Source organism: Biomphalaria glabrata, chromosome 3, assembly GCF_947242115.1.
Source record: "Biomphalaria glabrata chromosome 3, xgBioGlab47.1, whole genome shotgun sequence".
NCBI lineage: Eukaryota > Metazoa > Mollusca > Gastropoda > Planorbidae > Biomphalaria > Biomphalaria glabrata.
Genome location: NC_074713.1, coordinates 22,634,439 through 22,648,775, shown reverse-complemented (window position 1 = coordinate 22,648,775; position 14,337 = coordinate 22,634,439). Strand labels below are relative to the sequence as shown.

General features: G+C 36.3%; 1 long non-coding RNA gene across 1 annotated transcript; it reads left to right on the top strand.

The window, feature by feature from the left end:
* The first annotated feature begins 3,756 nt into the window (after positions 1 to 3,756).
* LOC106056864 (uncharacterized) lies at positions 3,757 to 8,183 on the top strand. Its single transcript, XR_001215768.2, has 2 exons — positions 3,757 to 4,227; positions 6,629 to 8,183. It is a non-coding gene; the product is annotated as an uncharacterized LOC106056864 (long non-coding RNA).
* The last annotated feature ends 6,154 nt before the right edge of the window (positions 8,184 to 14,337 follow it).

The window sequence follows — 14,337 nt, the reverse complement described above, 5'->3', positions numbered from 1 at the left end:
TTATTTTAAGAAAGACTTTGCATTGGAAAAGTTAGAATTCAAACAAAATTTTTCAGTATAAGAGTCATGATTGAGATGAGTTCTAATCCCAGCTAATCTTTTCTTAGTCGCCTCTTTCCAACATTTACTCAATCTGATATTTTCCTAGTTAAATAAATTTGGGACTATAACTCACAATTAATTTCATAATCTACTTGAATACTATTTATCGAATAATATTTTTTTCGGTGGCGATATTCAAAGCAAAAATCTAAGTAGGCCTATGTGGGGTATCCTATCTTTTCAAGGAACAAATCGGTTTTATTTGCAATGTATTATAGGCCTATAAATTCATATTAGAATATTTTTAAAGTACAACATTATTCAAAAGGTCCTGTTTTAATAGTAAGAATAATGAGCTTTAGGTCAGGAGAATGCGTTTCTGCAGTAAAGAATACAAGAAAACGCGTTTGGCGTGTGGGCTTCGCCCCGAACTCCATTGATGAATTATGAGCTGTAGATGTCAGGAGAATACGTTTCTACAGTGAAAAAAGCAAGAAAACCTTTTGGCGTCGGGGCTTCGCCCCGAACTCCATTGATGAATATGAGCTGTACTTGTCAGGAGAATGCGTTTCTGCAGTGAAGAAAGCAAGAAAACGCTTTTAACGTCGGGGCCTCGCGCCAAACTCCATTGATGAATAATGAGCTGTAGATGTCAGGAGAATACGTTTCTGCAGTGAAAAAAGCAAGAAAACGCTTTTGGCGTCGGGGCTTCGCCCCGAACTCCATTGCTGAATAATGAGCTGTACTTGTCAGGAGAATGCGTTTCTGCAGTGAAGAATGCAAGAAAACGCTTTTGGCGTCGGGGCTTCGCGCCAAACTACATTGATGAATAATGAGCTGTAGATGTCAGGAGAATACGTTTTTGCAATGAAAAAAGCAAGAAAACGCTTTTGGCGTCGGCGCTTCGCCCCGAACTCCATTAATGAATAATGAGCTGTACTTGTCAGGAGAATACGTTTCTGCAGTGAAGAATGCAAGAAAACGCTTTTGGCGTCGGGGCTTCGCCCCGAACTCCATTGATGAATAATGAGCTGTAGACGTCAGGAGAATACGTTTCTGCAGTGAAAAAATCAAGAAAACGCTTTTGGCGTCGAGGCGAACACAAGAGAACCTTATGGCACTGCCCCAGTTGTTTTGTTTTTCGCCGAAGATTGAGAAATGCTATATATATATATATGTGTGTGTGTGTGTGTGTGTGTGTGTGTGCTGTACGCACATTTATGCATAGGGTTAGGGTTTACTGGGCGTTGGGGTTAGGGTTTGGAAAAAAATCGCCCCCCCCCACTCCAAAGTTCTGGATCCGCTAGTGAGGCTGACTACCACAAGACATTCTGTATGGTGATCTAAGAGAAGGCAGGAGAGCCGCTGGTCGCCCACCTTTAAGGTAAACTGATATATGCAAATCGACATGAACTCTTCAAAATCGACACTTAAAATTGGGGAAAAGAAGCACTGGCTAGAACCTCTTGGTCGTGCGGTTTGCGTGCTTGACTTGTTCAGATTTATCGATGGTCCCTGGTTCAAACCCTGCTCCCATCCCGCGTCTTCCTACGGGAGGTTTGGACTAGGAAGTAATTACCTTCCACTCTGAAGGAACATCCGAAACATGTAAAACATTTTACAAACAAAGCAAGCATAAATGCAGGGTCCTGGATAGCAGATGGCTTACACACCAGAAGTAGAAAGAAAGGTGAAAGTGCAACAGTGCCTGGCTGGTATATAATAACAGATGTCCAAACTGGGACCGCAGCTGTGTATGCGAAGGATTGGTCTCTTTAGTTGCACTAGAAATTGCAAAGGTAAAAAAAAATCGTCTCTCGAAACGTAAAATGCCACAGAGAGAGAGAGAGAGAGAGAGAGAGAGAGAGAGAGAGTTTACTAATATTTGACGCCCAAGCAGACTGACAGAGTGAGTTGATATAAGCTTTGTAAAACAAAATGACGCATTGAAACAAAGGCCTAACCTAGCCTATATTTTGAAAGTATATAACTGCTTAACGTTTTATACAATATCGATATTGTATTTAATTAGTGTAGTTAAAACTCCTATCGATTCAAATATAGCAATATATTTTTTTAAATAGAGTAACAAACGATGGTTCAAAAGGCTATATCAAATATGCATAGTAAAAAGACGTCCATCAACAGATGCCTGAGAAATATCTTGAAAATACAACGGGATTACAAAATAGAAAACATCAAACTGTGGCAGATGGATGGACAGAGAGGGGCAGAGAAATTGGAGATAGATTGGTCACAGCCCTAGAAAAGATACCAACAACAAAGCTAGACAGGCCTTAGAGTGAAACCCTCAGGGCAAGACCAAAAAGAACGAGGTTACGCAATGTACTTAGATGAAGCCGAGAGGAGAAGAAAGAGCTGGGAGGCCTTTAAAAACAAAATGAGAAAGAGACAGTGGAGAGTGGCGTGTTTTTACTAAGGCCCTATGTAATATATGTTCCACGAAGTACACAAAGGAAAGATGATGATAGGTCTGGACAAAGTAATAACTTAATTAACACATAAAAACTTTTATTATAAAGAATTATAAACTAGTATTTACTTTTTTAAATAGCCTAATGTTGATTGCTCGATTTTTCAAACGATGGTTTAAAATGTAAGATAAGCAAAGATGTCAATGTTGATTTGCTAAATATTCTTTAAGTTTATCTCCTTTTGAATTACCGTGAAAGAGCAACAATGAAAATACCAAAACTTAAATGCCTTTACAGAACGATAACGTTTGGAAAGGATTAAATCTATTATATTAGATGTCTAAAAAGGTCAACACAGACCTGTACGTCTATAGGCCCTTGTACATCTGTGATTTAAACATTGCTTAATTTTTTTTTCCTCACTTAATATGTTCCAAACAACAAGCAAAGTTTTAATGTATTAATGTATGTATTTAAAGTATTAACTTGATCTACTCCATATAAACGCCAAATGCAACACTGATTCATTGATTAAATAATCTCTGACACTGTCGTGAAATAGTTCCTTTTACCTCATTTCTATTTTGAAAGATCCTAGCTGCGAGGGAAAAAAAAAAACAACGGATCTGACATATTATAATAAACGACGACACACGGCGTAACATACGCCGTTATTTTGCAGGGTCGGCCTTAGGCCCCTATGTGACCGCAGTGTGCCTTGCACTTTCAAAGGACCCGCACTAATTCTGTAAATTATTAAATTAAACCATTTTATAACTTGTAACAAAATATACGAAAAAGTCATGGAAATATCCGGAAATTATTTAAATCTTTTGAAAACTCAAAAAAAAAAAAAAGCAGAAATAAGAGAGTGATCTTTCCTTTACTTCTTCTTCTCGTCCAAACTCTTTAGGGAAGAAGATAATTATATATATATATATATATATATATATATATATATATAGATAAACAAATAAATTATAGCTTTTATATAGCGCTACTTTCATGCTCAGAGCGCTAAGCCTTTTACCTCCTTATATTTTTAAAGGCCCTAGCCGCTCACATATAAAAGAAAAACCGAATTTGACATATTAAAAAAATAAATAAATTATAGCTTTTATATAGCGCTACTTTCATGCTTAGAGCGCTAAGCCGCTATTGTCCAATCTTGTTTGTTGACCAGTAGGGGAGTGGGGGGTATCTAGGAGAAGTTTTTTCCGTGCTGCCAGTAAACACAACTCTGCCCGAGTCAGGATTCGAATCTCCCATGGGGCCTAGATTGTGCATCTACTGTTCACTTAATTGATTGTAGGACGTCTGTCTGAGGCATCTGACGTCTCGAGAGACAATCTTTTCCCTTTGCAACTTCGTGTAGAACGTAGAAATCTCCAAAATGTATTTAAAAAAAAAGAAAATTAAATCAGCTTCAAAGTTTGATCTAAATATATAGATCTATACTATATAATTCTCGAGTCGGAATTCGGCATGCCAATTTGTTATCGACTTTATGGTTATTTCTTAATAAAGGGTGGTAATTAATTAACAATCAATCTTATCTATACAAACTATTATTTCGATTAATTCCCTTACAAATATGTCTGCCTCTATAAAGCATTAAAAGTTAAAAGTTTATAAATAATCTTTTTCATTGACAATGTCTAAAACAGCTTACATAGTGCTATCAGCATCAGTGACTTTTACAGTTGGAGTAATTTACTATGTTCACAAAAGTCAAAAAGAAGATAGAGAAGTAAGTAGAGTCTTAGTCATTTACTTCATTTAGTTTTAGTTTAGTAAAGTCTAAAGTTCTATAACTATATTATATTTTATATAGACTATAAATAGAATAATAGATCTATATTTAAATTACTTTTTTTTATTAGACTAAACTTTAAAACTAGTACTAGACATAGACGACCTAGGTAGACGACTTTGACTGAAGTCTTGAGTCAGCTGAGTTGATTAAAATTATAAAATAAACAAAAAGTGCCAAAAGGTCATTCAAATTTCAATCATCAATGTGATACTTGTGTGTCACTTTTTCTATTATAATTATATTAATTATAATATTATTGTGTGTTTAATGACTTGAATCATGCAACATTTGAATCATGCAACAAAGTCACATTGTGGCACCGTGTACCATGCAGCTAGGCTACATCAATTATTAATAATTAACATTGGGACCTTTTATATTCCTTTGACTTTGATCATATTTGATGCAGACACTTCTAACCCATATAGGCTATATATATATACAACATCTTAAACATTCACCATCCCAAATCAAGCTCACTAACCATTAGAAGATCCACTCCTCAGTCTCCTCTTAAATAAATCTATTAATACTCATGCACCAGCAATACATACATCATCAAATACACCTAAAGCTGTAGGCTAATACCCAAGTACCTTTAAACCCTAGTTATAAACTTTAAAAGAATTAAGAACAAATCAGCATATTTAGAAATCTTATTAGAGAGAGAGAAGGCAGACTTAATAGCAGGAACAGAAACTTGGCTACACCCTGAAATTTATAATGCAGAAATTTTCCATTGTAATTATGGTGAAGAATGACAAGTACCAATACAGTTTGGTATCAGTGGCATCGCAGGCTCTCCCTGGGTGTAGCACTGAGTGCTGCAAACTGCATAAGGGTCACCAGCTTCTGATTTTTTCCTGAGGAAGCCTTTCCCATGATTGTGTATAGCTGCAAGGCAGCAGAGGTTTGAATTCAGAGTTTTCCTTCTCCTAGCCAGCCATGTCTAACAAACCCCTCCTCCCCAAAGCTTACTGGTATAGGCGCCAGTTAATCACCCTCGCCCCTTCTCTTATTAGTGAAAATGTTCTGCTGGACTCAATATATCTGAGCCACACATGAAAGCAAGGAGCTGGACAGGTTGTCAGTCTCTAGGGTTTTTGAGGTATATATTATGCCATTAGGAAGCATTTTATAGGTAATGGAGTGGTTATATTCATTACCACTTCTGGCAATGACAATCTTGAAGAACCCAACAAACTTTATCAACATCCTTAAACATGAAACCTTGCTTTTTTTTAAATGTGTTTTCCTCATGTTTAAACATTTAAACGTGCCAAAACTTCTTTCACAAGTTACTTGTGTAAGGACTAACTCAAAATTAAATTGTACTCCTTTAAAATTCAGTGATAAAACCATTAGAACAGTTATTACAAGATAACTCTCTTTGCTCTCACCTCCATCACTCACAATAGTCATCGTCCTGTTCATATTATTCTTCTCACACCTTTCCTGATTCTAACGGTGTAAAATGCGTAGCAGGGAAATTCTGCGATCTTGCCTCAAACCAATCTAATAATATAAGGCACGTTTGACTATGCAGACTATATTTCAGTCATTCTTGGTAACAGTGGATCTATTGATTATTATATACAACTATACCCGAAAATTCATTACTAATTTAAAAGCTCACCGTCTTGTAAATAAAATCCCCAGAGTATGTTCAAACTAATGCAACTTTTACAGGACTATACAAAATATAAACCTAATGTTGTTTGTTAAAATCGATAGAGTATTTAGAGGATTGTAAATTACCAGTAAGATGGTACATGTTTTTATCAGTAGATGGTTCCATTATTACAAGAGTATGTGTTTAGTACTACACAGTAAATAATCTGTTAAGTTCTTTTTTGAAAAGAATACCAATCACATTTATGGTAACCTACTTATTCTCATTCAAAGTGGCCCAGTTGGTGAACACTCAGGACCATTTGGGTACTGACTCACTGGGCATTTGCCCGGTTGCCTGTATAGCCAGTCTTGCCCTGATTATGTCCTATGCTTGTCTTCAATAAATATCAAGAATAGCATTTTATTGATGGATAATACACTTTTACAGTTAAGGAGAGTAAAAACTGGATATTATTACACTTTAGGCCAATGCATAGCAGATGAAGGACACCAACTTGGAAAGGAGGATATGTCTTAATTTTGACGTACATCTGGCCAGCCTTTGTCTAATGACTTAAAGGTGCCCCATACTCTCATCTCACAGATTGAGAAGGCTCTTTTAGACCAAGAAACTATAAATACAAAGCTCTCCATAGTTAAATAGTACTTTTTTTCTCCTTTAAGCTTTTTTTTCTATGGTATGTTACTTAATTTTTTTCAGCGCCTCAGAGAGGGTGTTATTAATGACTTGGCAAGACAGCAGAGAAAAGCTCAAAATATTCACCAGCTCTCACTGCAGGCAGATCTAACTAAGATTCTTAGGGATCAACAAGCACAACAGGATGAGATCAGTCAACATTCTAAATTAAATGAACAAACTTTAAGATGATAATGATTTTACTACGTACTATCCTAGTTACATTATTAATTAGTCAAAATATTTGTAAGATATAATAAAATTATTACATTTCTTGCCATTATATGGGAGAATAAGAAATAATGAAATTATCAAATTGCTTCCAATAAGCAATAAGGCGGATTCCAGTAATTTCATTTCATTAGTCTTGCTATATTAAAAACAAAAGAAAAATTGTTGAACATGTAAATATTTTTAAAATGTGATACATGTATATTCTTAATTATTGTATTACATCACCATTACTATCTTTTAGTGTTTTTTTTTTGTAGGTTGTAGGCACTAGTTTATTAACTCTACTAGTTTTTTCCAAATACATCATTGTTCTGCTGCTTGCAAATATCGCTGTCAAACATATTATTTAGCAAACATAAAATATCTGCTTGTTTTAGTTTTAAAACCTAAGTAGCATTTATTTTATTTCCTTTTCAAAAACATACTAAGTTTGATAGTAAGTAAGATACCAGTTGTTGTGGAAATTTGTCACAGATTTTTTTTTGTTGAGTTCAATTGGAAACATATTATGAGTGGTACAAAAAAAGAAATGGCATATGGTATAACATAATAAGATATATCCATGAAACATTAGGCTCTAGACATTAGTGCATATAATTTTTTTGCAACATACTTGTAAAGTATTTCATATATGTAAAGTATAAATAAAACATTTTATTACTTACTGACAACTTCTTCAAACAATGCAGCAACTTCAACAATCATTTTTGGATGATTTAAAGTTTGTTCATTATTTAGTAATGTAACAGCATAGAAATATCAGATTTAATTGGTGGGTACTAATAAAGATGCCCTTATGAATCCTAGCTACAGACTTGCTAAAATGTACATAAAAATATTTTCATCCAGACTTGTTTTGTTGCAGTCAGTACAGAATGTTTGTTTGTTTGTAAAAATGTTTTACATGTTTCGGATGTTCCTTCAGAGTTGAAGATAGTTTACTTCCTAGTCCAAACCTCCCTCAGGACGATGGGGTATGGGAGCGGGCAGGATTTGAACCCTCGACCATCGATAAATCCGAACGACAGTCCAGCGCGCAAACCGCACGACCAGGCAGCCATGTGGATGGTTTGTGATTTCAGTAATTTATATGTCTTTAAAGTGTGAATGACATATTGATGTATGGTACTAAAAACTGTATTTTGAATAAGAAATTGGTACCTACAAAAAAAAAAAGCAACATTTCTCTGCATTAAAATAATATGATGAATTCATATGTAATTCCATTTTAATTGGGGGTAAAAATGTTTGTTTTAATTTCAGAGTTTATCAATATACATTTATAGTTGTTTGTTTTAACATTGTTGCACAGTGTTAAAAATTAAATAAATTTAGGTAAAACGTGTGTTTCTTTTACAGCCTAGTTTCATTTAGATAGTTCAGCAACTACTGTAATCATCACATTTTGGTAATTAGTATTCCATTTATTTTTATTTTTTTAAATCATTCTGCTTGCATTGAAGATTTCGCCCAAGACTTTTGCATGGACAGCCAATTGCCTCATAATTTTACTTTTAAGTGTAACAGGTATCTGTCAGGAAATTTTCATAAAATTGCATCAAAATAACAGTAAGGCAAAGAATTTTTATAACTAAGAAATAGAGATATACCCCTTCCTTTCTGCTCTGTTACTACTCCGGTCTTTTTAGGCCCACCTGACTTCATGTATTGATATTATTTAATTTAAATTGGAAACGTACAACTTCTTGAAGGTATCCCCTCCAACATGTCAGCCTGCTATGTTACTGGTTATTTAGAATCTACTTTCTTTAGTATCAACAGGGTTTTTATTTTTTAAGTCTCATATGCGTTCTATATGTTCTAGCAAAGCAAATTCAGATTGTACTGGATTAGATATTTATTTCAAAATGTCAGCAACACAAATAATAAAAAGATTTTATGCCACACATTTTATTTTGCCCAGGTGCGTCGCATTAGGTTTACTTTGTATTAGATCTATGTGTATAAACAGAAACTCGTTATCACTTTTATGTGTCTCGTCGTGCTTCTCAAAAGACAATTGGTGAATTTATTTTAAAGCACGATATAGACAATAAAGAAATTGAATTCTTAATAGCGCATTAAAGATTTAGATAAAAACTTCTGCAGCTTTACTTTACAACGGCGCAAAACAATACGAGTCTTTAACATGGATAAACCTTTTGCTCGAACATGCGTCGGAAGCAGAACTGTGCAAAAATGTTAAATAACATTGGTTGTGTCCCTTTTGTTGTTTATCGCTTGAAATATTTCCATCCTAATTGAAGATAATAGTTATGTTTGCAACCGTAGTGCCAGATTTTGTAAGTGGGGAGAGACCCAATTCAGGCACCTGCCCTCTTCAAGCTTCAATAATAATAATAATAATAATCTTTATTGTACGTATGGAAATTTGTCTTACAATTTGTGCATTACAACAAACAAAAAACATTATAACTATAAGAAACCAAAGTGAACTAATTAAATCTGAAAGCATGTAAAATCCTAGAACACATAATATGTAGCAACATCATAAACCACTTAGACAAACATAATGTCCTCACACCATACCAACATAGCTTTAGGAAATATAGATCATGTGAAACACAACTAATAGGACTAATTGATGATTTTTCAAAAGGTTTAGATAATAGTGAACAAATAGATGCTATCTTACTAGATTTTTCTAAGGCTTTTGACAAAGTTCACCACCATAGTTTGCTTAAAAAATTAAAATATTTCGGCATTAATGGTCCACTGCATCAGTGGATTAAAGATTTTCTGATAGGGAGAGAACAAACTGTAATAATAAATGGCTCTAAATCAACACAGATAACAGTAAACTCAGGTGTACCTCAAGGAACAGTCTTGGGTCCACTACTATTTTTAATTTACATAAATGATTTACCAAATTGCATTAGTTCAGGAACAAAAGTCAGATTATTTGCAGACGATTGCATAATATATAGAACAATAAAAACAACACAAGACACAGATATTTTACAAAGAGAATTAGATGAATTACAGAAATGGGAATCAAATTGGAGCATGTCTTTCCACCCAGAAAAATGTCAGTTGTTAAGAGTAACAAAAAAACTAAAACAAATTAATTCCACTTATCTTATTCATGGCAAACCAGTAACACAGACTAAAAACGCAAAATACCTAGGTGTTATAATAAATGAAAAACTGTCATGGAATCCACATATTGATGAAACTACAAAAAAATCAAACAAAGCATTAGGATTTATTAAAAGAAATTTCTATAAATCAAATAAGAACATAAAACTAAAATGTTATTTAACCTTGGTTAGGCCAATAATAGAATATGCATCCTCTGTTTGGGACCCCTCAACTCAAGAAAACATTAAGAAACTAGAACAGACACAAAATAGAGCAGTGCGATTCATAACAAACGAATATTCACATTTGACTAGAGTAACACCTTTAGTAAAATCACTAAATTTAGAAAGCCTTCAGGACAGAAGGCTCAAAAGTAAAGTAGCAATAATACATAAAACACTGAACCATAATCTTCAAATACAAAAACAAAATTTAATAAAATACTCTGAAAGACACAAAGATAAAGGCACATTCCTCGTCCCATATGCTAGGACAAATTTGTACAAATACTCCTTCTTCCCTAGTGCTATTAGAGCATGGAATGGGTTGCCTGAGCTAGCCAGGAAAACCAGTGACTTGGCAGAATTTAAGTCATTGGTTAATATGCATGACTAAATGCATGACGCGTAGGACGTAATCATCTTCTTTTTTGAAGTAACGTCTGTATTATATAAGATAAGAAGATAAGCATGTCAAATTTATGAAAAGATTGAGTAGCCTACCGTTAAAAAAATATTTATTATGCATGTTTTAAAATTTAAAGTGTTTTACCTACCCTTGGAATTAAAGACATTATTATGCTGTGGTAAATCTGATCCTGGCTACATGTAGGATACATGTAACCGGTTAATACAGAGGTGTCGACCATCCAGTAGGAGTTTGTTTTTTTCAAGGACAAAAATGTATGTATTTGTAATGTGGTCATAAATGCATGTTTGAGTATTGATAACATACAAATGAAATGGTCACCAATGGTTACAAAATTGAAGCATTAAATTAAGTGGCACAAAAAATGCCCTTGTGGAGTGTCACCAAAGAGAACTGAACTTGACTTTGTTTAGTGTCACCAAAGAGAACTGAACTTGACCTTGTGGAGTGTCACCAAAGAGAACTGAACTTGACTTTGTTTAGTGTCACCAAAGAGAACTGAACTTGACTTTGTTTAGTGTCACCAAAGAGAACTGAACTTGACTTTGTTTAGTGTCACCAAAGAGAACTGAACTTGACTTTGTTTAGTGTCACCAAAGAGAACTGAACTTGACTTTGTTTAGTGTCACCAAAGAGAACTGAACTTGACTTTGTTTAGTGTCACCAAAGAGAACTGAACTTGACTTTGTGGAGTGTCACCAAAGAGAACTGAACTTGACCTTGTGGAGTGTCACCAAAGAGAACTGAACTTGACCTTGTGGAGTTTCACCAAAGAGAACTGAACTTGACCTTGTGGAGTGTCATAAAAGAGAACTGAGCTTGACCTTGTGGAGTGTCACCAAAGAGAACTAAACTTGACCTTGTGGAGTGTCATAAAAGAGAACTGAGCTTGACCTTGTGGAGTGTCACCAAAGAGAACTTAACTTGACCTTGTGGAGTGTCATAAAAGAGAACTGAGATTGACCTTGTGGAGTGTCACGAAAGAGGACTGCACTTGACTTTGTGGAGTGTCACGAAAGAGAACTGAACTTGACTTTGTGGAGTGTCACCAAAGAGAACTGAACTTGACCTTGTGGAGTGTCACGAAAGAGGACTGCACTTGACTTTGTGGAGTGTCACAAAAGAGGACTGAACTTGACCTTGTGGAGTGTCACGAAAGAGGACTGCACTTGACCTTGTGGAGTGTCACGAAAGAGGACTGAACTTGACCTTGTGGAGTGTCACGAAAAAGAATTGCACTTGACTTTGTGGAGTGTCACGAAAGAGAACTGAACTTGACCTTGTGGAGTGTCACCAAAGAGAACTGAACTTGTTCTGATGGAGTGTCACGAAAAAGAACTGCACTTGACTTTGTGAAGTGTCACGAAAGAGAACTGAACTTGACCTTGCGGAGTGTCACCAAAGAGAACTGAGCTTGTCCTGGTGGAGTGTCATGAAAGAGGACTGAAATTGAATTTGTGGAGTGTCACAAAAAAGTATTGACCTTGCGGAGTGTCACTAAAGAGAACTGAACTTGACCTTGTGTGGTGCCATGGGAGAAAATTGAACTTGACCTTGTGTGGGTAATCATGAAAGAGAACTAAACTTGACCTTGTGGGGTGTCACGAAAGAGAACTGAACTTGTCATTGTGGGGTATGCTGACAATACAGTTGACTGACAAGAACTAAAGTATGCTGACAATACACTAGACTGACAAGAACTAAAGTATACTGACAATACACTAGACTGACAAGAACTAAAGTATGCTGACAATACACTAGACTGACAAGAACTAAAGTATACTGACAATACACTAGACGGGAACTGAACTTGACCTTGTGGAGTGTCATAAAAGAGAACTGAGCTTGACCTTGTGGAGTGTCACCAAAGAGAACTGAACTTGACTTTGTGGAGTGTCATAAAAGAGAACTGAGCTTGACTTTGTGGAGTGTCACCAAAGAGAACTGAACTTGACCTTGTGGAGTGTCACGAAAAAGAACTGCACTTGACTTTGTGGAGTGTCACGAAAGAGAACTGAACTTGACCTTGTGGAGTGTCACGAAAAAGAACTGCACTTGACTTTGTGGAGTGTCACGAAAGAGAACTGAACTTGACCTTGTGGAGTGTCACCAAAGAGAACTGAACTTGACCTTGTGGAGTTTCACCAAAGAGAACTGAACTTGACCTTGTGGAGTGTCATAAAAGAGAACTGAGCTTGACCTTGTGGAGTGTCACCAAAGAGAACTAAACTTGACCTTGTGGAGTGTCATAAAAGAGAACTGAGCTTGACCTTGTGGAGTGTCACCAAAGAGAACTTAACTTGACCTTGTGGAGTGTCATAAAAGAGAACTGAGATTGACCTTGTGGAGTGTCACGAAAGAGGACTGCACTTGACTTGTGGAGTGTCACGAAAGAGAACTGAACTTGACTTTGTGGAGTGTCACCAAAGAGAACTGAACTTGACCTTGTGGAGTGTCACGAAAGAGGACTGCACTTGACTTTGTGGAGTGTCACAAAAGAGGACTGAACTTGACCTTGTGGAGTGTCACGAAAGAGGACTGCACTTGACCTTGTGGAGTGTCACGAAAGAGGACTGAACTTGACCTTGTGGAGTGTCACGAAAAAGAATTGCACTTGACTTTGTGGAGTGTCACGAAAGAGAACTGAACTTGACCTTGTGGAGTGTCACCAAAGAGAACTGAACTTGTTCTGATGGAGTGTCACGAAAAAGAACTGCACTTGACTTTGTGAAGTGTCACGAAAGAGAACTGAACTTGACCTTGCGGAGTGTCACCAAAGAGAACTGAGCTTGTCCTGGTGGAGTGTCATGAAAGAGGACTGAAATTGAATTTGTGGAGTGTCACAAAAAAGTATTGACCTTGCGGAGTGTCACTAAAGAGAACTGAACTTGACCTTGTGTGGTGCCATGGGAGAAAATTGAACTTGACCTTGTGTGGGTAATCATGAAAGAGAACTAAACTTGACCTTGTGGGGTGTCACGAAAGAGAACTGAACTTGTCATTGTGGGGTATGCTGACAATACAGTTGACTGACAAGAACTAAAGTATGCTGACAATACACTAGACTGACAAGAACTAAAGTATACTGACAATACACTAGACTGACAAGAACTAAAGTATGCTGACAATACACTAGACTGACAAGAACTAAAGTATACTGACAATACACTAGACGGGAACTGAACTTGACCTTGTGGAGTGTCATAAAAGAGAACTGAGCTTGACCTTGTGGAGTGTCACCAAAGAGAACTAAACTTGACTTTGTGGAGTGTCATAAAAGAGAACTGAGCTTGACTTTGTGGAGTGTCACCAAAGAGAACTGAACTTGACCTTGTGGAGTGTCACGAAAAAGAACTGCACTTGACTTTGTGGAGTGTCACGAAAGAGAACTGAACTTGACCTTGTGGAGTGTCACGAAAAAGAACTGCACTTGACTTTGTGGAGTGTCACGAAAGAGAACTGAACTTGACTTTGTGGAGTGCCACGAAAGAGGACTGCACTTGACCTTGTGGAGTGTCACGAAAGAGGACTGCACTTGACCTTGTGGAGTGTCACGAAAGAGGACTGAACTTGACCTTGTGGAGTGTCACCAAAGAGAACTGAACTTGACCTTGTGGGGTGTCACGAAAAAGAATTGCACTTGACTTTGTGGAGTGTCACGAAAGAGAACTGAACTTGACCTTGCGGAGTGTCACAAAAGAGAACTGAGCTTGTCCTGGTGGAGTGTCATGAAAGAGGACTGAACTTGT